Source organism: Anolis carolinensis, chromosome 1, assembly GCF_035594765.1.
Source record: "Anolis carolinensis isolate JA03-04 chromosome 1, rAnoCar3.1.pri, whole genome shotgun sequence".
NCBI lineage: Eukaryota > Metazoa > Chordata > Lepidosauria > Squamata > Dactyloidae > Anolis > Anolis carolinensis.
In genome coordinates this window covers 9,934,185-9,956,473 of record NC_085841.1, presented here as the reverse complement: position 1 = coordinate 9,956,473, position 22,289 = coordinate 9,934,185, and the positions used below count along the sequence as shown (strand labels likewise).

The following is a 22,289-nucleotide window of genomic DNA, read 5'->3' as shown; positions in this document are numbered from 1 at the left end:
GAGGGTTACAATGGTGTAAATTCTGATTACATCAGCATACGTTGTCAAGAGTATTCGGGGCAATGAGGGTAATGTTAATCTTTTGTGTAATAAATAACTTGTTCCAGTTACTTTACAAATACTATTGTTGTTTCTACCTTGTTGTTGTTGTTACATGCCTTCACAATGTTGATGACTTATTGCGATTCTAAGACGAGAGTTTTTTTCTGGGGCTGAAAGTGTGTGATTTGCCCAAGGACACACAGTGGGTTTCCATGGCTGAGCAGAAAACCAAACCCAAATTTCCATAGTCCTAGGGTGCATTTATTTATTTATTTATTTATTTATTTATTTATTTCCAGTATTTATATTCTGCCCGTCTCACCCCCGAAGGGGACTCAGGGCGGATCACAATGTACATACATGGCAAACATACAATGCCATTAGACAAACAACACAGAGACAGACAGACACAGAGGCTATTTAACTTCCCAGCTTCTGGCTTTGTGAGGGTATGCTCGATTCCGGCCACAGGAGGAGATGCTGCTTAATCATCCACTGTGACGAGGAGTTCTTTTTTGATGGAGTACTTCCTCATCCTGTGTTGTAAATCAGTTAAATTAGCCTCCCCGCATAAGCGGTCCTAATTTTTTCTACTTGACAGATGCAACTGTCTTTCGGGTTGCTTAGGTCAACAACGAGTAGGGCTATTTTTATTTATTTATTTTAATTGTCGGGTGCTCACTCCGACACGGGCTAGCCTCGAACTCATGACCTCTTGGTCATAATGATTTATTGCAGCTGGCTGCTAACCAGCCTGCGCCACAGCCGTGCAGTTTGACACCACTTTGACTGCCATGGATCTATACCATGGTGTCATGAAACCTGTAGTTTGGTAAGGCTCTGGCACTATTTGTCAGAGAAGGCTAAAAACTATTGCAAATGGCACAATTGCATGAATAAATAGAGGGGTTTTTTGTTTTTGTTTTTCATGTCAGGAGCAACCAGAGTTGCTTCTGGAGTGAGAGAATTGGCTGTCTGCAAGGACGTTGCCCAGGGGATGCCCGGATGTTTTAATGTTTTACCATCCTTGTGGGAGGTTTCTCTCATGTCCCCGCATGGAGCTGGAGCTGATAGAGGGAGCTCATCCGCGCTCTCCCCGGGTAGGATTCGAACCTGGCCGCCTTCAGGTCAGCAACCCAACCTTCAAGTCACAAGGCTTTTATCCCCTAGGCCACCGGAGGCTCCTTAATAAATAGAGGTGCAATAGGAAAGGTGCTCTATCCAGTATGTATCCTCTATCAATGATAATGCAATTGTAGTGGAATACCAGGCTTGAGTGACCTATGATTGTTGTGTGTATGTTTGAGTAAGGTTCTGAAAAAGCAACAAGAAATGAAAGCCGTGGGTTGCACTTCAAACAAACAGCAACCAGTGCCAACTGTTGGAATGAGAATGTGAATAATGGGGCTACATTTCTTTTTTAAAAAATCATGTCCCAAGCTCTGGAAAGTGGACAGGGCTTGATCTCCTAACCCGCCAGGTTAGCTAAATGTGAGACAGCCACAGTAGCATAGCTGTGCCTTTGTTCACCCCTTGGAGCAAGGGCTTGTATGACTCACAAGGGGCCTCTATGAGTCAAAGTGCCTCCCGGCACTACTGCCGCTTTCACACCACTCCTTTCCCAGGGCCTGGCCTTCAGTCACAACCTCGAACTAGGTGCCTAATTACAGCCAGAAACTTAATTGTCAAAGGAGCAGTTGCTCGAGGCAGAGAGATTCCCAAGCAGCAAGCACATCCCATCAAGTGCAGATGTGGAGTACAGATTTTCCATGAAGAGGGTCCCAGGTTCAATTGTTGGCCATCTCTGCCTGAAACTCTGAGCAGTCAGTGTCCTCATTACTGGGTTAGATGGGCCAAAATATGCCTCAGTCAAAGGCAGTTATTGTCAGACCTCCACATTGGCTGCAGTTAGGGGCTCAGAGCCTCATGAATGTGGAAAAAGCTATTAAAATCTCTAGATGACTATGTACCTTAAGAAGGAGGCTCTAAAGAGGCTTTCTTTCTAGCAATCTCTAGGTCTGCCAGCATGACTCTATGGGCAACCTCCAGTGGATACGGATCTTAGAACTGCACTGGAGGTGCTAGAAATTCCAAGAATGAATGTCTTCTTTATTAGTTCAGTCGTTTCCAATTCTTCGTGACATCATGGACCAGTCCATGCCAGAGCTCCCTATCGACCGTCACTGCCCCCAGTTCCTTCAAAGTCAAGCCAGTTACTTTAAGGATACCATCCATCCATCTTGCCCTTGGTCGGCCTCTCTTCCTTTTTCCTTCCATTTTCCCCAGCATCATGATCTTTTCCAAGTTTTCCTGTCTTCTCATGATGTGGCCAAAATACTTCTTCTTTGCCTCTAGTATCCTTCCCTCCAGTGAGCAGCCGGGCATTATTTCCTGGATGATGGACTGGTTGGATCTTCTTGCAGTCCAAGGCACTCTCAGGATTTTCCTCCAGCACCAAAGTTCAAAAGCAAGAATGAATATTTTCATCAAATTCATGAATAATCAAATCTGCACAAGTCAAACCCATGAATGTTGGTGCTTGACTGTATGTATTTATTCATTTAATTCTTTATTTATATTTTGCCATTTAGACAAAAGACCTCCTGGAACAGCTTATGATTCCGTGTTTCCCTGCCCCTCAGACTTACAAACCGAGCCTGGCAATTGTGGAAGGGATTAAGTAAAACAAGTTCTGGCTGCTCTTCTCTCCCTCAGAGACTAGGGCAGTGGCAGTTGGGGTGGAAGGAGGCCCTTTCATCTGCTTCTGATGCATGATGGAGTTGTTCCTGCCTCTTCTTCTTTCCTTCTATGGGTAGTGGAATTTAGGAGGGAGGAAATTTGAGGTGGCATTTGGGGTGGAAGGATAGCCTTCCATAAGCTGCTGGGCCTAGACACAATAATTCAATGATTGTTTGGATGAGTATGGCCAAACTCGGAAGAAGCTTTGTACAGGCAGGCCCCAAGTTCCAAACATCCAACTTATAAAGTACACATAATTAACAGTGGAGAGAACAGGAAGTGAGAGAAATCTACTCCTTGGAAGGAAATTCACTCCTGAAAGTTATTATTGTTGGGAATCATCCTGGACTACTCAAGTCTAGATGTAGTTAGATAGATGATAGAGTTAGATTGAGGGAATCCTTTCCCTGTTTCCAAAGCATGCCTAGACAGGCTTTAGTGTGTTTCACTCTATCCTGTGTACATCACATCCCTTACTTTGAAGTTAGTTGAAATGTGAATCTTTAGGGACACTAACTTCTCATTGGTCAGAATGTCTTTTATGGCCCCAATAAACTGGACCATGAGGTTGGAACCATTTCGGTTCTCTCTTCTCCCTTTGTTCTTCTAGCTAACAACACGCCATCTCTCCTGGCAAGATGTGACTATTTAGATGTTTGTTATTTTTCCTTTCTTTTTTTTCCTTAGAAACCAGTCTAGAGTAGACTAGACAGCTCCCAAGCCTTTCTATCTACAATGGAGTTCTTTTTACCTGAATAAATACTTTTTTTCAACTTTTATTGAGACTCTGCAGTCCATTGCAATCCTAAATGGTCAAAGGCTTCTCTTGCTCACCCCGTGTAAGTAACTGTTGCATTTGAAAGCTTTTGCTTTTGCTACTCTGCTGCTTTTTGGTGGAATCTCCCCCAGAGAGGGTTAAATTGAGTCTAACCGCTCAGAGATTACCACAACAATTATAGGGAAAAGGTGTCTCCACTGAAGCTTCATTACCAATCCTTGTTTCTACAATAAGCCAATTTTTTCAAAATCCAATCATCACAGGGACAGAAAGTGAGGTGAAATCTTCTGAACAGGGGCACAGATAGCAAAACACACACCACAGGGTGCTAACCCTTCTCTGTGCTATCCAATGCGCGCACACGTGTGTGTGTGTGTGTTTGTGTGTGTATGGCTGGAGTTAGACTTGTACCTGTTCTGGTTTACATGCAAATTCAACCTAAGAACAAACCTACAAAACTTGTAACTTGGGGACTGCCTGTACTTATCTTTGGTTTGCTTGTTGTGGCTTTCAAGTTCTTTCCAAATTATGGTGAACAAGACTGATGGTGTCTTGCCTATTATCAAGCTTCTCTGGGGAAGATCAAGCAAGTAGCACTTCCCTTAACTTTCCAACTGTCCCAAAGTCTCTTAGTCAAACTATCCTATTTATGTTTAAGCTGACAGCCATAGTGAATTGGAAATAACTGTTGAACCATTTTAATCTGCTCTGATCAGACTTCAGCTGGAATACTGTGTCCAGCTCTGAGCACCATAGATCGAGTATTGGTAAGTGGAATGCATCCAGAAGACAGTGACCAAGGTGGTAAAGGAGCCCTATATTTGTGGGCCTACATTAACAAGCCATAGTTTCAAGACAAAGGAAATAATAGTCCCACTATATTTTTCACTAATTGGACCTCACCTAGAACGTTGTGTTCACTTCTGGTCATCTCAATTGTGGCTCCCAACTTTTGGTCCTCCACATGTTCCCAGAAGTCCCAGGCAGCTTGGTCAGCAGTCAGCAATTCTGGTAGATGAAACGCATAACACCTGGAGGACCAAAGTTTTAGAACCACTATTATAGACAAATAAGGGCAAGTTAAGAGAAGAATAACAAGGATAATAAGAGTTACCTTGAAATAGAGAACAAAACAAACGTATGAGGAAAGGCGAATGGATCTGGGCATGTTCATTTTGGTGAAGAGAAGGCCCCAGGGTGACAGGGTTGCAGTCTTTCAATATCTCAAGGGCTGTCATAGAGAGAATGGGGCAAGCCTATAGGCCTTGGTCTAATGGTTTGAAATTATAGGAGAGTAGATTTCAATTAAACATTAGAAGTAACTTCTTTGATGAAGTGGTTTGGCAATGGAATCCATTATCTAGAGAAGAAATGGGATCTCCTTCTCTTGACGTCTTCAAAAGAAGGCTTAACATCTATCTAGTGGGGATGTTCTAACTGGAATTCCTGCATTGACTGATGGATTGGACTCAATGGGTTATATAGCCGAACTCTATAACTCTATATCTTTCTCCTTCTAATTTTAGTTCTTTTATCACCAGGAAAGGAGATTCCACCTGAACATCAGGAAGAACTTCCTGACTGTGAGAGCTCTTCAGCAGTGGAACTCTCTGCCCCGGACAGTGGTGGAGGCTCCTTCTTTGGAGGCTTTTAAGCAGAGGCTGGATGGCCATCTGTCGGGGGTGCTTTGAATGCGATTTTCCTGCTTCTTGCAGGGGGTTGGACTGGATGGCCCATGAGGTCTCTTCCAACTCTACTATTCTATGATTCTATGATTCTATGATTTTTTTATGACCCAGGAGGGAGGGAATGAACCATAACCATGGAAGAACATCACAATAGCTGATATCCCATTCATTAGTCCCAAATAGAGTAGACCCATTGAGTCAATTATTGAATGGTGAGTCAACACATAATTAAATCCTATTGATTCAATGGCTCTAATCTGTTTGGAGCTGACAATAGGATTTAGCCCAGCGTATTGTACAGAACTGACTCCCAGGTAAATATGGAAACAACTGCAGCTTCATAGCTCAAATAAACTTGTTCCTACTCCTCCCCAGCCCTGCAAGTCTGGCCCAATTTCACCTCCATCTCATTCTCAAACTTTTTGCTTAATTGACACATTTCCATTTCCCATGACTGCAGGGGTAGCCCATAGCACAAGACGGGATCGGAGGCACCACACCCCGGAGTGGGAAAGAGACTCATTCCTGTACTTGGACCATGAAACACCTGCATGCAAATATCAGAATCCAACTTTTGAGTTATCTTGAAATATGATGTGTTGATCGATTGATTGATTGGGCTTTTTTATAATCTAGAGTCACATGGCTCAGATTCTATGATTGGCGAGATGGAAGCCCAGCCTCGTGATACCCCTAAACCTTAGTCTAACTATCACCCAGTAGGTGTGGTTTTTGCATTGTTCCAATAAGAGTGAAGTCACTGGCAATAAAAAAAAAGCCTTTCCTCTCATGCAATTTCAAAACTGCACATCAGCATTTCACTTCTGTTTCTCTCAGAGCTCTCAAAGTTTATTTTGTTTTTCTTGGTCGTTCTTTTTGTTTTGTTTTACAAACACACTCACACACATACGAGTTTCAGTGCTACTACAAACAACAAGAATGTGAAAATGCAATGGGAGCTGAGTATCCCAGGAGCCTTGGGGCTTTTCTACCTCCTACGCAGATAATTACCCCTAGATTGAGAGTTTAGCTAGCAGAGACTTGAAGAAGGCTAACTGGCAGAAGCTTTGACACATCAAATGGAATAAACAAGGCGTGGTTACTTTTGCCCACACTCCGTATCAGGAACTGTGGGAGCAACACAATGGGTTTTTATGGATCAGCTTCTCTTAAGTGATAACCATCTCGATTTAGCATGTCTCATCCAGGTGAATTTCAAACTAATTGTATGAAAGTTGGACCTGTTTCTGCCAATACATAACCAGGTCATGCCGAGGATCATAACTGGCAGAGTCCAGGTGGCAGAGCCGATAAAAACACACCAAAGGAAATTTATTGAAGGCTCCATGAATTGTCTGTGCTTCACAGCTTCTTTAGGAAAAGAACTAGAATTCTATTGGTATCTTATGCATTGTAATAGGAAATGTGAGAGATAGTAGTGGGTCTCTTAAGCATAGTAAACAAATGGGCAAGGCGGAAGCTGAACAACAACCAGTCCACAGGGTTTAGTAGAGAAAGTAAATAAACAGAAAGCAGCATTACTTACAATCTCTTGTGTATACAGTCTAGTAGAGTTGAGAAAGCAAAGAAGAAAAATGACCGCACCTTAGAGTGAAGCAGAAAAAGAAAGGAAGTTTAAAAGGAAAGAAACCAGGAAACTACAATCATGCACCCTAACAGTTAATGAATATAGGTATGCAAAGGTTGCTAACTAGAACAACATATGCATGATTTTTCTGATGGCAACAATTAGGCTTTTAAGACAAATGTGCAACTTCCATACTCAGTTCAAATTCACAGAAACAAAGCTGCTCATGTGGTACAACTGTATAATCCAGTGATTCTCAACCTGTGGGTCCCCAAATGTTTTGGCTTTCAACTGCCAGAAATCCTAACAGCTGGTAAACTGGCTGGGATTTTGGGGAGTTTCAGGCCAAAACACCTGGAGACCCCAAGTTGAGAACCATTGGTGAAATCAGACTCAAATTCTGACATATCTGTATGGGCAAGCAGACGTTATTTCCATATGCATCTGCTGAAATTGGTGGTTCTATTTTTCAGCTTTGCATTTTGTTGTGCATTCACCTGAACATTTGAACTGTAGAATCACAGAGCTGGAAGAGACCACAAGGGCCATCCAGTCCAATCCCATTATAACAGGCAGGAACATCCAATTAAAGCACTTCTGACAGATGGCCATCCAGCCTCTGCTCGAAAACTTGCAGAGAAGGAGACTCCACCACACTCCCAGGCAGCATAGTCCACCATTGAATAGCTTGGCTACTATACTATGCCTTTCAAAGCAATGGTCACATTGTACAATTGGCACGAAACTCTATATGTGTCTTAGGAACCCCTTTGGCAGAGAAGGCTGAAGATCTCTCCTCCTGTCCTTCTCTTCAAGATTTGAGCATTTTGAGTATTTGTACCAAGTTTGGTCCAGATCCATCATTGTTTGAGTCCACAGTGTTCTCTGGATATAGATGAACTACAACTCCAAAACTCAAGATCAATGCCAACTAAACCTTTCCAGTATTTCCAGTGGTCATGGGAGTTGTGTGTGTCAAGTCTGGTTCAATTCCATCATTGGTGGAGTTCAGAATACTCTTTGATTGTAGGTGAACTATAAATCCCAGCAGCTACAGCTCCCAAATGACAAAATCAACCCCAACTCCACCCAACAAAATTGGGTGCATCGGGTATTTGGTCCAGTGAATGAAAATACATAATGCATATCTGATATTTACATTACGATTCATAACAGTAGCAAAATTACAGTTATGTAGTAGCAATGAAAATAATTTTATGGTTGAGGGTCACCACGTCATGAAGAACTGTATTAATGGGTTGCAACATTAGGAAGGTTGTGAACCACTCGTCTAAGACTTTTGCTTACTACAAGAAATAACGCCTTTCCTATTTGGCAGGGATGGTCCCAATTAATCCCATGTTTCCAGCTGCTGTTCCTCTTCCCACTTTCCCTCTTCATTCTTACTTCATTTGGTGCAGATTGAGTTCAAAGTGCACTCAATTAATTCAGGAGAAGGGAAAGAGGAGGAAGGAGCAGCATCTTGCCCTTTCCAGTAGACGCAGCAAAAAGCAAACTGCTGCAGCCTCTCCCACTTCATGTGTTCTTTCTTATAGATAACTTTTCCCATCTTGACCTGACTCTGGTGTGGTTCAGCCATCTCTGTCCCAGTTTTATCTGTGAAATTATGGAGAGTATGGGAATGACACTCCTTGCTTATGCAAAAGGTATTATGGCACAAGTGACCAAAATAAATTCCATGTTCCTGGCAATAATCTCCCCATCTCAGGCTGTGAAATAATCAGTTAAATACCCAACAATTTACTGCCCATTCATAACACCCAAATCTGCTACCTGGCTCATGGTAGAACTGGCTCCTTGCTCTTACTTCATCTCTTTGTGCCTCAGTACCTATCCAGTTCCTCTCGCCATGCATTAAAATGCAGAAGGCTGCCGTACTTCCTCAGATCTTTTTGCTCCAGTCTTGCTATCACTTTACAGGGCTCATAAATCAAGCCAGCCTCCCCCCTCCCGCCCGGCAACCCCACCTCACTAACATTTTAGAAAACTGTGGCGGAAAAGTTCGGATCTTGCCATCCAAACAGCTTCTCGGGCCGGATAACAAATGCGTGCCTCTAATGTTGCCTCGTTTCGTCAACGCTGCTTGACTTCTTAATGAGATCTTTAAGCTCCCAGGCTAACGAAATGTATTAACTGTCATCGTTGGTATTTATTTTTGCAATGAGAAACAATGATATTCTATTAGAGCCAGGACGGAGTAGCAAAGGGGTCAGAGCCGGTCTCTTAATTGAAAAAACACACCGTCTGGCTGGACACCCAATCCCTCTACTCCGACAAATTCCATTCCAGGCCTTTTCAATGCATCATTGCCAAGGGCAGAACCCACCCCTCTTGCCTTCGAGATGCATTCGTTCAGAAAAGAGGGAGAGGTGGCTTTTCTGTTTGCTAATTTGTGGACTATGTCTTTGGCTGGAAGATCAAGCAGAAGATTAATCCGCTTGAAGATGTACTCATGTTTAAGTCTAGAAAACATAGTCAAAAAATCAACCCAAAAACACTGGGTTGACTTATCTGTGAGTCAGTCTATGTCCTTTTCCTTAACTCTTATTTAAAAAAAAGGAACCATCCTCTTCTCCAAGTAGAATGGTAGAAAACAAGATCTTAGTTCATCCTAAGAGAAGAAGCATCATTTACTCTACTAACTCTGCTAGGATGACACTTCTGACCTGTTTAAATGCCTGGGAAGGGGAAGGCCAGCAGTGGCCTCTGGCACCCAGGGCATGGTACAATCATAGACTCATAGAATAGTAGAGTTGGAAGAGACCTCATGGGCCATCCAGTCCAACCCCCTGCCAAGAAGTAGGAAATCGCATTCAAAGCACCCCCGACAGATGGCCATCCAGCCTCTGCTCAAAAGCCTCCCAAGAAGAAACCTCCACCACACTCTGGAGCAGAGAGTTCCAGTGCCAAACAGCTCACACTGTGAGGAAGTTCTTCCTGATGTTCAGGTGGAATCTCCTTTCCTGTAGTTTGAAGCCATTGTTCCGTGTCCTAGTCTGCAGGGCAGCAGAAAACAAGCTTGCTCCCTCCTCCCTATGACTTCCTCTCACGTATTTGTACATGGCTATCATGTCTCCTCTCAGCCTTCTCTTCTGCAGGCTAAACATGCCTAGCTCTTTAAGCCGCTCCTCATAGGGCGTGTTCTCCAGACCCTTGATCATTTTAGTTGCCCTCCTCTGGACACTTTCCAGCTTGTCAACATCTCCTTTCAATTGCAGTGCCCAGAATTGGACACATTATTCCAAGTGTGGTCTGACCAAGGCAGAATAGAGGGGGAGCATGACTTCCCTGGATCTAGACGCTATTCCCCTATTTATGCAGGCCAGAATCCCATTGGCTTTTTTAGCAGCCGCATCACATTGTTGGCTCATGTTTAACTTGTTGTCCACAAGGACTCCAAGGTCTTTTTCACACGTATTACTGTCGAGCCATTCTGTATGTTTGCATTCAATTTTTTCTGCCAAAGTGAAGTATCTTGCATTTGTCGCTGTTGAACTTCATTTTGTTAGTTTCGGCCCATCTCTCTAGTCTCCCAACAGGGCCGGCCGGAGATATTTTTTGATGTAAAGCGGGGGTGCTGAAAAGCGCCCCCGCCACCGGCGCCCTGGCCCCGCCCAGCGTGCCCTGGCCCCGCCTCCCACGCTGCGTGGGAGGCGGGGCCAGGGCGAATAGTGAGGGGGCGGGGCCAGAGTTGGCCCCGCCCCCCGTGCCCTGGCCCCGCCTCCCACGCAGCGTGGGAGGCGGGGCCAGGGCACGCTGGGCGGGGGGGCGGGGCCAGAGTTGGCCCCGCCTCCCACGCTACCCCCGCTCGCCCGTCTGGCCTTTTGTAGCAGGCCAGACTCAGCGGAGGTTCCTCCAGGCCGCAATCGCGGCCTGGAGAAACCTCCGCTGAGTCTGGCCTGCTACAAAAGGCCAGACGGGCGAGCGGGAGTAGCGTGGGAGGCGGGGCCAGCTCTGACGCCGCTCCCCCCCCCCCCGCCCAGCGTGCCTTGGCCCCGCCTCCCACGCTGCGTGGGAGGCAGGGCCAAGGCACGCTGGGCGGGGGGGGGGGAGCGGCGTCAGAGCTGGCCCCGCCTCCCACGCTACTCCCGCTCGCCCGTCTGGCCTTTTCTAGCAGGCCAGACGGGCCAGGGCGCACTGGGCGGGAGGCGGGGCACCGTCAGGGCGGTGCCCCGCCTCCCGCCCAGCCTGACGGCGCCCCCCCGGGCCTGCGCCCGAGGCGGCGGCGTCAGCTGCCGCATGAGTGGGGCCGGCCCTGTCTCCCAAGATCATTTTGAATTCTGCTCCTGTCTTCTGGAGTGTTAGCTATCCCTCCCAGTTTTGTGTCGTCTGCAAACTTGATGATCGTGCCTTCTAACCCTTCGTCTAAGTCGTTAATAAAGAGGTTGAACAGAACCGGTCCCAGGACGGAGCCCTGCGGCACTCCACTTGTCACTTCTTTCTATGATGAAGACGATGCATTGGTGAGCACCCTTTGGGTTTGTTCACTTAGCCAATTACAGATCCACCTAACCGTAGTTTTGTCTAGCCCACATTTTACTAGTTTGTTTGCCAGAAGGTCGTGGGGGACTTTGTTGAAGGCCTTACTGAAATCCAGGTATTTTACATCCACAGCGTTCCCTGTATATGTGTTTTCTCCTCTCTGTAGAATAAGCCTCAACTTTATCCATGGGTCATATCAAAATTCACAATTATGGCCCTTAAACATGTCTTCAACTTGTACATGAGATCAATGTACACGGTAGTTGATTCACTCATGATAGAAGCATAACATTGTTCCTGGTCCTTCAGCAAATGGGGAGGCACCTCCTGCAGCAGCTTGGATAACTTCGGATGGTTCTTTTCAGGGTATCTGACATGGTATCTGACTAGTATTTTCTTCCCCAGTGCACCATTGCATTTGCACTATTGAATTGTTGCAGAATTCTTTCCTTCTGTTCTGAAGCAACTGCTAGGAAACTTAGCAACCAATTGCTAAAGGGCTGGCATGGGTCAAGAGACCCATGAGCTGATTATGAATCAGAAACATGATGCAACAGCATAAAAAAGCCAATGCAATTCAAAGTGACATCAATAGGACTATCATCTGTCGGGGGTGCTTTGAAGGTGATTTTTCTGCTTCTTGACAAGGGGTTGGACTGGATGGCCCATGAGGTCTCTTCTAACTCTATGATTATATGATTCTATGTCTAGATCAAGGGAAATAATAGCACCCCTCTATTCTACTTTGGTCAGGCAACATCTATACTACAGTGTCCACTTTTGGGCACCATCGTTCAGGAAAGATATATATAAGGTGCAATGTGTCCAGAGGAGAGTGACCAAAATGATGAAAAGTTTGGAAGCCATAACTTATGAGAAACATCTTAGGAAGCTGGTTTCACTCAGAGAAGAGTACATGAAAAGGTAACACCATAGCCATTTTGTAATATTTAAAAGGATGTTCTATGGAAGAGAAAGCAGACTGGTTTTCTGCTGATCCAGAGACTAGAACATGGAGCAAAGGGTTCAAACTGCAAAAAAGGAGAGAGAGATTCCACCTGAATATTAGGAAGAATGTTCTGCTGGTAAGAACTGTTTGGCTGTGGAATATGCTTCCTAAGAGTGTGGTGGAATCTCCTATTTTCATTAAACAGAGGCTGGATGGCTGTCTGGCAGGAGTGATTTGACTGTACCCCTGCATGGCAGAAGGGGATTGTACTGGATGTCCCTTGGAGTCTCTTCCAACTATATGAATCTGTGATTTTGGGGCTACCACATTGAGAAATTCTGACTCAACAAGTCTATGGTTGTCTGATCCACACAAGCATAAGTCACACTAGGATGAAGCAAACACAGCTAACAACAGAGGAAATGAAGTTGTGCAGGTAGCAATGTGATGCTAGTTGCACAATGGCACTCAGTGATTGACATGAGTTGGGTAGTGTTGCTATTCTGCAAGGGGCTGTGTAGTAGTGCCATTGCATATTTACACTATACTGAGAGGGAAGCTGGATTTACAGCTACTGATTGTCACACTGTTTCCTCTCGAGGAAAAATAACCCGAAGCCTTCCTATTATTCCTTAGGTGCCAAGCAAAACCTTTCCTGCTTCCTCGGGCTTTTGTCAAGTAAATTGATTTGTTGGCTTGATCGATGTCTCCTGCCTTTATGGTTGTGATTTGTGTTGAATGCCGTGCCTGTCTGATTGCGTTGTTGCTCTTTAATTTTATTACATTGAAGGGATGTTGCTTTTTAATTGTGATACTGGCACAGGGCAGGAACAAAATTGCACCAGGATGGCAATGCAACGTTTGCACCTAAACTACAGGCTGGACTCCTATAGATCTCACATGTGGGTTACAGACATAGGAGCCCCACAGAAGTGGGAAAAACATGAATTTAAGACTGTAATTTTTTAACCTAACCTGTCTAGAAATCTAGGTCTCCCAAAGCAACTGTATGGTCAACCTCTGCTAAAAGCTGGTCACTCTGGAGGACATAGTGCTTCTTAGAGAGAACAGATTAATCTAATAACTAAATTTGCAAAAGTTAAACCCACGAATGTGGATGGCTAAAAGTAGTTGTTAATGAGAATATGTATTCCCTGCAGTCATGTTATGTTGCCCTAACACACCGGGATATCCTCAGCAATCAAGACAGAAAGGGAAGCGGTCATATAGGACATAGTTAAACATGTCCTATATGTGGGAATTACATTCAACACAAATCACAACCATGAGACCTTGTGATGGTTGCCAACTCAGTTTTTTAAAAGCAAATCATTGCAGACAGAGCCATTCATGGCTACCCATCAGGATGGCTAAAGGCCCTAAGCACCTTAAAGGTTCCAGATCCTGTCTAATTCTGGAAGATAAGCAGGGTCAGCACTGGTTAGCACTTGACTGGTAGAATGTCAATGAACACCAGGTGCTGTGGGCTCTATTTCAGAGGAGGAAACTGGCTAAGACACTCTGAATATTTCTTGTGTAGAGAAAAGCCTATGAAATTCATAGGTCACCAAAAGTCAACAGATGATTTGAAGGCACACACGCACACAGCACCACATACACTGGTATTCTGCCGAGAGATGTAAATCTCTGCAAATTTCATTCTTACGGGCAAGGATGAATCATTTTACCCTTTTTATCCTCACTGCAACAAGCGTACAAGAACTGTAATAAGAAAAGTGTACACTTTTAGAAGGCAAGGATTTTTTCTGTGCAAAAATGAATCCTATGTTATTTTCTGTGCAGAAAATACCGTTTTCTGTGCAGAAAACATATTTTCTGAGAGGAAAAGGCCACTTTCTGTGCAAAATAACTCTTGTGCATTTTTATGCAGAATATGTTCCAAAATGTGAAAATGCTCATCCACTTGGAGTCTTCTCGTCAGGAATCCTAACACGGGCTGTGGCACAGGCTGGAGAGCAAGCCAGCTGCAACCAGCTGCAATGAATCACTCTGACCAGGAGGTCATGAGTTCGAGGCCCGCTCGGAGCCTATGTTTGTCTTGTCTTTGTTCTATGTTAAAAGGCATTGAATGTTTTCCTATATTTGTAATGTGATCCGCCCTGAGTCCCCTTCGGGGTGGGAAGGGCGGAATATAAATGCTGTAAATAAATAAATGAATAAATAAATAAATAAAAAAAAATCCCATATTTGACCTTTTCCCCCAATATTTTTCTGGTGACCTCCAATGGGAATTAATTTGGTTACTGTATAAATGCTGGCCGGGCTGTGGCGCAGGCTGGTTAGCAACCAGCTGCAATAAATCACTCTGACCAAGAGGTCATGAGTTCGAAGCCAGCCCATGTTGGGGTGAGCACCCAACAATTAAAATAAAAATATAGCCCCTGCTCGTTGTTGACCTAAGCAACCTGAAAGATAGTTGCATCTATTAAGTAGGAAATTTAGGTACCACTTATATGTGGGGAGGCTAATTTACGACACCATAAAAATCACCCAGCCACCATTGGAATGAGGAAGTTGCCGTCGCAGTGGATGATGAAGCAGCTGCTCCCCTGTGGCAGGAATCAAGCATACCCTTAGGAAGCTGGAAGCTGGAGAAGGTTTCAATTGCCTCTGCGTCTGTCTCTGTTCTATGTTATATGGCATTGAATGTTTGCCTTATATGTGTGCAATGTGATCTGCCCTGAGTCCCCTTCGGGCTGAGAAGGGCGGAATATAAATACTGTAAATAAAATAAATAAATAGATACATATTTAGTCTGATTCAGCCTCACTCTCTTCTTCCTATTTATGAATCTGTTATGGAAAAGGAAGAGAAGACACGTATTGTGGATTTGTGTCCTGCTGGGGATCAGATTAGCCATTGCACAAGCAAGTTTCAGTTCTAGATAGGCCTTTGAATTGATCCAGTCTCACTCTTCTCTTCCTATTTATGGATCCATTATGGAAAAGCAAGAGAAGACACATGTGTCCTGCTGGTAGCTTCCCGTGAGCATCAGATCAGCCATGGTACAAACAGGATGCCAGGTTAGATAAGCCCTTGGTCTGATCCAAAATCACTCTATCTATGAATATGTTTTGAAAAAAGAGGAGGAGACACATGAAATGGACTTGTGCCTTGCTGGTGGTGTCCCATGGGCATCAGACCAGCCATAGTGCAAACAGGAATCTGGGCTTAGATGAGCCTTTGGTGTGATCCAGCATGATTCTTGTTCTTCTTTTCAAACGTATGGATCAATTATGGAAGAGGAGGAGGAGGGAGAGGAAACAACAGGCGACTTGGGAGAGTGGCCGGTTGGCTCGCCTTCAGGAAATGTCTGGATGTATGCAGCAGCTGTGGCATGAGTAGTACAACACTCCACTTACTGAATGACAGCGGCTTTATTGGCAAGCCAATTCAATTAAAGCCAGTGCGACCCAACAAAGTAGCAGGCGGCGCACTCTGCATAAAGAATATGGAACCATGCCTGCATTTCCTGAGTGCCCTCAGCCCTAGCTGTCCCTCTGCATGAGAAGAGAAAGGGATGAATGAATTAGGCGCGGATGATAGTAATTAATGGCTGGCTGTCAGAGAGTCATTCTGGAAGCCCAGCCATGGAGGGAGGGTGGGGTGGAGTATGGGGAGAGGGGGAAATAATGTGGAATCCCGGCCAGGCCGAGCTGCCGACCCAACCTGACTCTCTCGTAGCGCCGGGGAGCGGGAAGAATCGCATTGCTGCTTTTTTGCATCGATCAATGCCTGGCGCTCTATCGACACATAAAATAATTCATTCATTTTTCATTTTTTACAGAAGAGATCCCGCAGGCTGTGGTGATGAGAATCCTTCTTTGAGTTTTGATGCGAGGCTGTAAGAAATGCACATATACATGAACCTGTTGTTACGTGGCCTGGGAACCAAAGAGATATTCTTCATTTAGGCCGCTAAAAGACTTCTGTTGCAAAAATAAATGCCCACCTTCTCTTATCCAGTGGCTTGTATTGGCATTTTCATCATGGGAAGATGCTGGCAGTACAGACAGTTTTGGCTATTTATCCTTGAGTTTCCTATTTCCTTCTTCTTACTTTATTTCTTGTCTTCACATTCTCCAGTGAACAATATACAACTACTGTACATCAAACGGCACACCTGAAATGCAGAGTATAAGTTGCACAATACATAATATGCAAAGGATATACAAACAGAACACATAATGCACGCAGGATTACTCAGTCATGGAGGTCTTACTTGATGTCATATTTTTGCTTTTTTCATGTCAGGAGCAACTTGAGAAACTGCAAATCACTTCTGGTGTGAGAGAATTGGCTGTCTGCAAGAACATTGCCCAGGGGATGCCCGGATGTTTTTGATGTTTTACCATCCTTGTGGAAGGCTTCTCTCATATCCCCACATGGGAAGCTGGAGCTGACAGAGAGAGCTCATCCATACTCTCCCCAGATTTGAACCGGCAACCTTCAGGTCAGCAGCCCAACCTTCAAGTCAGCAGTCTTGCCAGCACAAGGGTTTAACCCATTGAGCCACTGGGGGCTCCTCCTGTTTTGCTAAAACAGCATATTTTTGTTTTTAATTCAAAGCCTGGCTGACTAACATCTCACGTCCCACATCCCTTAAAATGGAAAAAATAATAATAATCACACCCTACCTTGCCAGGTTGTTGTTGGCAATACCGTACATAAGATAAGCATTTTGTCTGACCCACTCGAATGCCATGGAAAGATATTCACCGTGCCTTGAAAACAGCCCATGTAAAAGGAATTTAGGAGTCTAAGTAGACCATAAGCTGAACATGAGACAACAGTGTGATGTAGCAAACGAAAAAGCCAATCTGATTTTGGCGGCATCAATAGGAGTTTAGAGGCAAAGATGAAGTACTTTGGCCACATCATGAGAAGACAGGAAAGCTTGGAGAAGATAATGATGCTGGGGAAAACGGAAGGAAAAAGAAAGAGAGGCCGACCAAGGGCAAGATGGATGGATGCTATCCTTGAAGTGACCGGCTTGACCTTGAAGGAGCTGAGGATGGCAACGGCCGACAGGGAGCTCTGGCCTGGGCTGGTCCATGGGGTTGCTAAGAGTCGGAAGTGACTGAACAAATAACAACAAAATCAATAGGAGTATAGTGTTAGGATCAACGCAAGTCATAGTTCCTTCTATTCTGCTTTGGTCAAACCTCACCTGGAATAACCTTGTGTCCAGTTCTGGGCACCGCCATTCAAGACGGACATGGACATGCTGGAAAGTGTTTAGAGGAGAGCAAGGAAAATGACCAAAGGTTTGGAAGCCAAGTCCTATGAAGAACAGCCGAGGGAGCCTTGTATGTTTATCTTGGAGAAAAGAACACTGAGAGGAGACATGATAGCCATGTTTAAATATTTGAAAGGATGAGGAAGCTTGTTTTCTGCTGCTCTGGTGACTCAGACACGGAGCAATGCATTCAAATGACAGGAAGGGAGATTCTACCTAAACATTACAAAGAACCTCCTCACAGTAAGAGATGTTCAGCAGTGGAATATGCTCAGAAGATGTTGGAGTCTCCTTCTCTGGAGGTTTCGAAGCAGAAGCTGGGAGGCCATCAGTGGGGTGGGCTTGGATTGTGTGTTTCTACACGGCACAATGGGGTTTATTTATTTATTTATTTATTTCAGTATTTATATTTTGCCCTTCTCACCCCGAAGGGGACTCAGGACGGATTACAATGAACAAATATATGGTAAACATTCAATGCCATCAGACAAACAACATACAGTATAGACACACACAGAGGCCATTTTAACATTTTCCAGCTTCATGAGGATATGCTCGATTCTGACCACAAGAGGAGTTCTTGCTTCATCATCCATGAGTGACACCAAGTGCTGCACTTCCTCATTCCTTTCCATGTGTTGCTGGCAGTTTTATGGTGTTATAAATTAGTTAAATTAGTCTCCCCGCATAAAGTGTACCTAAATTTCCTACTTGACAGATGCAACCGTCTTTCGGGCTGCTTAGGTAAACAGCAAGCTGGGCTAATTAATGGTCGGGGGCTTAACCTGACCCGGGCTTCGAACTCATGATTACTTAGCCAGCTGCGCCATAGCCCAGCCCTTAACACATCCCAAACAGAGGATGCCTCCAGGCAACAGATACCAGGCTATTTCGATGCATACCCCCACTGATAGATTTTGCAAACTTCATGGCTACTCAAATGCTAATTCAAGCTTGCTAATTGCAGCATTCACAGACAAGGGTTCTTCCTCCCACACTGGACATTCCTCCATAGGTATATATACACTCCACTTGCTTCGCTGAAGATGGCATTAGCCACAGATGCAGGTGAAATGTCAGGAGAGAATGCTACTGGAACATGGCCATACAGCTTGAAAAACTCACAGCAACCTAGTGATTCCAACCATGGAGTGCATGGCTCTTGTGACCTCTTCCAACTCTGTGATTCTACAATTCTGTGATTCTACAGCAACCCATCCTGTGCTGTGTCTCTTCAGCCACTCGCATTGGAAGAAGAAAAGGCCACGCCATCTCCGTGCACGGCGGTTGTAGACAAATGTGCCCTCTGAATGCCAGGGGCGCTGCGGCCGCCCACCCAGCTTGCTGGCTGGCTGGCTAGCTGAACTCCAGGCAGGTCACCCTTCACTGCTCATTCCTCGTCCCACTGTCTCCCCCGGGGCCAGCTGTCCCCTTTACTCGCCGAGATGCTGCCAATGCCTCGGAAGACTGCATTTGTCCAGCAAAATGCTTCAGCCGAAGCCGATGATTCAGTTACGCGAGGCATCCGAGACTTTGATCACTGAGAGGTCAGGAAACTCTTCTGTCCCTGAGAGAAGGCAAGGGTCAAGGAGCCACTTTTAGAACACTGTGTGATTTCCTAAATGCAGTGAAATCTAATATTGAGACAACTGGACAGCCCCTTCAATTTTACCTTTTCTATTTTTCTTGATCAGTCTTATTCTTGGCTCAATGAGAAATTTACTGTCTTTCACAAAATAAGTTTTTTTAACCCTTAAAAGTCTTTTTAATGAATCCAGGGCAAACATATGAATTCAGAACAGAGGGAATACGAATGGAGGGTTTTTTTGTGTGTGTCAGGAGTGACTTGAGAAACTGCAAGTCGCTTCTGGTGTGAGAGAATTGGCCGTCTCCAAGGACGTTGCCCAGGAGATGCCCAGATGTTTTGATGTTTTTGGTGTGAGAGAACTGGCCATCTGCAAGGATGTTGCCCAGGAGATGCCCAGATGTTTTGATGTTTTTGGTGTGAGAGAATTGGCCATCTGCAAGGACGTTGCCCAGGAGATGCCCAGATGTTTTGATTTTTTGGTGTGAGAGAATTGGCCATCTGCAAGGACCTTGCCCAGGAGATGCCCAGATGTTTTGATGTTTTTGGTGTGAGAGAATTGGCCATCTGCAAGGATGTTGCCCAGGGGACACCCAAATGTTTGATATTTTACCATCCTTGTGGGAGTCTTCTCTCATGTCCCCGCATGAGGAGCTGGAGCTGACAGGAGGGAGCTCAACCGTTCTCCCTGGATTCAAACTGCTGACCTGTCAGTCAGCAGTCCTGCTGGCACAAGGGTTTAACCCATTGCACCAGCCGGGGGAATATCAGGAAATTGAAGAAAGCATAGGGAACAATGGGTTGCTGTGAGTTTTTCAGGCTGTATGGCCAGACAACAAGCAATCAAGGACCAGTTAACACATCCAAAACAGAGGATGTCTCCAGGCAACAGACACCAGGCTGCTTTGATGCAGATACCTTCAGTGATTGACGTTGCAAACTTCATGGCTACTCCAATGCCAATTCAAGCTAGCTAATTGCAACAACCACAGACAAGGGTACTTTCTCCCACTCTGGACATTCTTCCATGGGTATATATACACTACACTTTCTTCACTGGCAACAGAACCTCTGAAGATGGCATTAGCCACAGATGCAGGCGAAACGTCAGTAGAAAATGCTACAGGAACATGGCCATACAGTTTCAAAAAACTCAGAGCAACCCAGTGATTCCAGGCATGGAAGCCTTTGACAATACATAGGGAGCAATCCTTAGTTTTAAAACTTTTGTCGTGGTTGTTATGGAGTTGGAAGAGACCCCAAGGGCCATCTAGTCCAACCCCTTTCTGCTATTCAGGAACATATCATCAAAATGTCAGCTTTGGATGAGTATTCACAGCTTCAAACTTGTTCTGGACTACATTTACACTTGGGATTCGTATAGGGGGGGGGAAGTATATTTCGTAAAGGGATTAGTATTTTGGTGTCACGGTATTGTTTTCTGTGCACATAAAATGTTGTCATCATCCCGCCACTCCCTTATTGAAGGGAACTTCAGTAGTCAAACCTGTAGCAGACATTGCTGGTTAGAGGATTCTGCAAAGTGTAGTCAAAGAAATAACTTATATGGCTCAGGTCCAGGAGGAGGAGAAAGAGGAAGAGAAGGAAAAGGAGAAGACTCCTGGTCTGTGACTGCAATATCAAAATCCATGAGCAAAACCACACACCAGCCAGGAGCCCCTCCCCTCCTCGCCTCCCACCCACCCACCTGCCCAACCAAGCAATGCTTTCAGATAAATAGAGTATTTTACCTGAGGCTGGAATCTGATTGAGCAGAGTCCAGAAGAACAGGTCAGGCACCTGAGTGTCCTCCTTTTTCTTCTTCTTCTTTTTCTTTTTCTTTTCCAGGATTATGTGATGAGTCATGGGCCATGTAGTCCCGTTCCTGGCACTGTTGTGCTAGATGAAGAGGAAAACTTGGGTTTTTCACCGTTTCAGTCAGAATTGGAACTTTCCCAGCCAGATTTGGAAACCTTGCACCTGCAAGAGATTTGTCTTCCAGAAGTCTGTCAAACAAGTCCTGAACCTAAATCTCCTACGTTTTCTCGCCATGAGTTTTGTAAACAACAGAGGGGAGTTCAAGCGGCCTCTCGCAGGAGTGCGAGGATAGCTGCTAAGCATTCAGCTGATTAAGTCTGCTTTCCATGTGAAACTTTAAGGAGTCACACATCTGGACTCAGAGAATAGCTTTCGTTTCTGGTTCTCCAGAGAACTGCTCTTTGGCGGGAAAACGGGACCCTATTTAGGTGTTTTACCCACAAAGGGATCTTGCGGAGTCAATTCGTCAGCTACCGGAGTAGCGTGTGTGGACAGCTACTCCGTTTCCAAGCCTCGTTCCTGTTTCAAGCCTTGTTCCCGATTTCAAGCCTTCGTTTCCAGCCTTGTTTTACTCTCCGGATCTTGCCTTGTTTTCCGGACCTCGCCAAGTAATTCCACGGATCCTATTCTTGCTCCTCGTTTCCTTGTTGCCTTGAATCAAGCCTTGTGTTCCAAGAATCAAGTTATTTCCTAGCCTTGCTCAAGTTCATGGACTAAAGGACCTTGTCATCTCCCCTCACTTGCTTGGCAAGTGAGTGTTTTGGTTATTGGATTACAACTTTGGACCTTAATATTTCATATTGGACATTGTTTCTTTGGACTAATTTTGACCTTTCCTGAAAGGTCTACTCCTGGACTAATTCATACGCTTGCTTTTATTAACTTTATATATTTCCTTAATAAAGATATTAGATAGATTCTGGCCTCTGCGTATGGTTATTGGTGCTCTGCTGCCTGGGTCGTGACAGATTACAGGCATGGAAAGTGTTGAACGTCTGCCAGAACTGTTTGGCCCTGAGCTCTCTATCCCAGCGCTGATATATAATTGTGATGGGAAACCGTGAAACTTCAGAGGTTGGGCAGCGCACTTCCCTCCCTCTCACCCTGCCTCTCTCTCACACACACTATCATGGTTTCTGTTTGTTTTAGATTCATGATATAAGGCCTTTCATGTCTAAATCTTCAAAGGCAAACATTTGTGAGCAACAAGCCAGGGAGGAAAGGCAAGCCACCAGTGCTTGGCCATGGAGACTGGCATTCTCCTGGTGACCCATCAAGTATAAGTCTACCTGATAATGATTTTTTCGGAGGATTTTCTTCCAATCTCCGCGATAGCCCC

The 22,289-nt window shown here is 44.9% G+C and overlaps 1 long non-coding RNA gene across 1 annotated transcript; it reads right to left on the bottom strand.

The window, feature by feature from the left end:
- Positions 1 to 315: 315 nt before the first annotated feature.
- Positions 316 to 22,240, bottom strand: LOC134296122 (uncharacterized). Its single transcript, XR_010002694.1, has 5 exons — positions 20,884 to 22,240; positions 16,261 to 16,431; positions 6,794 to 6,852; positions 4,463 to 4,590; positions 316 to 2,488 (listed from the first exon to the last, which is right to left on the bottom strand). It is a non-coding gene; the product is annotated as an uncharacterized LOC134296122 (long non-coding RNA).
- Positions 22,241 to 22,289: the final 49 nt, after the last annotated feature.